Below are 2,398 nucleotides of genomic sequence, written 5' to 3' on the forward strand. Positions count from 1 at the left end.
TTTTTTAGACAGAGTCTTGCTCTGTTGCCCAGGCTGGAGTGCAGTGATGTGATCTCAGCTCACTGCAACCTCCACCTCCAGGGTTCAAGTGATTCTCATGCCTCAGCCTCCTGAGTTGCTGGGATTACAGGTGCGTGCCTCCACATCCCGCTAGTTTTTGTATTTTTAGTAGAGACGGGGTTTCACCATGTTGGCCAGGCTGTTCACAAACTCCTGATCTCCAGCAATTCACCTGCCTCAGCCTCCCACAGTGCTGGGATTACAGGCATAAGCCATTGCGCCCAGCTGAATTATGCCATTTTTAAAAACTGAGCTTGAAGAAACGCTTCACTGAGCAAACATTACACTGGCTTAGCCAACCCAAAGTGTTAATTAGAGACACAGGATTGAGAGATGGATTTAGGTTTTAGGGGCTTCATAATGGGAGAATGAAGCTCAGAAGACCTTGTGGCATCTTCAGTTCAGCACGTTAAGGTGCCATATAATGGGGTATCATTTTCTAAACCCCAACAACGCAATGATTTTATTTCTGAATATTCAATGAACATTAAAACTGTATAAAAATGCTTTGATTTTATATATCTCACAGAATTAGATTCTTTGGTTACTAACTTGCTTTTCAACTATATGAATGGTGGGCCATTCAAGTAAAATAGAAGGTAAAACAATTCTCTGTTGCATGTAACTCACTCAAAAATGACAGGATGTCTAATATTCCTGGTCTTCAACCACTAAATAGCAGTTCTCTCTTAATATTGGGACAACCAAAAATGTCCCCATGTATTTCTTAAATATTCCCAAGAAGGGGCACTGTCTTCACAGAGAACATTATTTCCATGTAGGAGAAAAGTAGATGGCTAACAAGCTGAGACAGCGATGTTTAAGATCACAGTTAATAAATGACTATTGGAATACATTTCCAGTATACACATGTGCAGTCATATTGACTGAGTTAACCAGGGTATATCTGTAAAACATGTACAGTTCCTACAATCCATAGGCCATTGTCTTAGGCAAAATGGCCCACCATTTGGTTTATTTCTCTTTAGTCTCCTACCATCTACCTCTTTTCAGCCCCTCATGTATGTCAAGATCAAGCTGTCCTTCCTCTGGGCTGGTATAAGGGCAGAGAAAAGTGTTCTTATTCTGCAGACATAGGCCTGCATTTGAGATTATAGAAATAATCCCTGAGGCAAAAGTCTGGTGATAGTGAAGTACCGTTATATGGAGTAATTTAACTCCTCATTGCCTCCAACAACTCCACTAAAGAATAGATTGTAATTTCCCCTATTCCACAAAGTGCCCACTAAAGTGTTTTGATAATATAACTGTCTTCATTTAAATGAACCTGAAAACTGCTTATAGCTTTATTAAACTTTTAGCTGGCTTCAAGACATCAAGTTTTCAAACAAAATATTGAATTTTAGTCCTAGTGCCCCTCATTATATTTAGAGTGTTTGCACACAAAAAAATATTGCTGTAAACTCTGATCTATTAACTGACATTTATCTTGTGTTCCTGTCTCATTCAAAATAAACACTTGCATTCATTGCCTCTTGAAAAATAGGGAAATAAAGGAAGAAGCGGCAAGAAAAAACTTATAATACTAGAACTTTTCTCAGAGAAAAAATCATGTGTTACAGACCAGGGAGGTTCTTCTTGCCCACTACATGGAAAATACCAATACACTGAGACAGTAGGTGTTGTAGCAAAGAAAGAATTATAATAATGGCAAGGCAGCTGAGTGGGGAGGATTGGCAATATCTCTCAAATCTGCCACCCCATGAATTTGGAGGTTAGGGTTTTTAAGAATGACTTCGTGTTTGAGGGGCTAAGGAATGGGAACTGCTGATTGATTTGGTCAGGGATGAAATCACCAGAATGTCAAAACTGTCTTCATGTTCTGAGTCACTTCATGGGTGGGGATCACAGAACCAGTTGAATCAGCTCTTTGGTATGGGTTACTGGTCTGGATGGCATCAGTTGGTCTACCAGAATACAAAGTCTGAAAAATATTTCAAAGACCAGTCTCAAGTTTCAGAAGTTACATGTAAGAGTAATTGGTGAAGTTATAAAATTTGTGAGCATTGGGTACAGACTCTTGAGCAGTAAGCAATTATAAAAAGGCAAGCTAGAGAACAATGACCAGCTATTGTTTACTATACCTATATTTTAGCCGAGTTCAGACATCCACCATAATTGTAACCTTGTGGCTGTTAAATACAGTGAGTTATAGGTTTCTCTTCAAAGAATCAGTATGTCAGTATGTTCAGTTTTCTTGTTCTTTGTTCTCCATTTTAAAGTTTAACTTTCTCGTCTCCTTGCCCCTAGTTTCAGCAAACAACCTTCCCACAAGCTCTAATCAGTAGTTCACATCTGTTTCCCTGGCCACCTGCTT

Source organism: Cebus imitator, unplaced genomic scaffold (assembly GCF_001604975.1).
Source record: "Cebus imitator isolate Cc_AM_T3 unplaced genomic scaffold, Cebus_imitator-1.0 Scaffold307, whole genome shotgun sequence".
Classification (NCBI taxonomy): Eukaryota; Metazoa; Chordata; class Mammalia; order Primates; family Cebidae; genus Cebus; species Cebus imitator.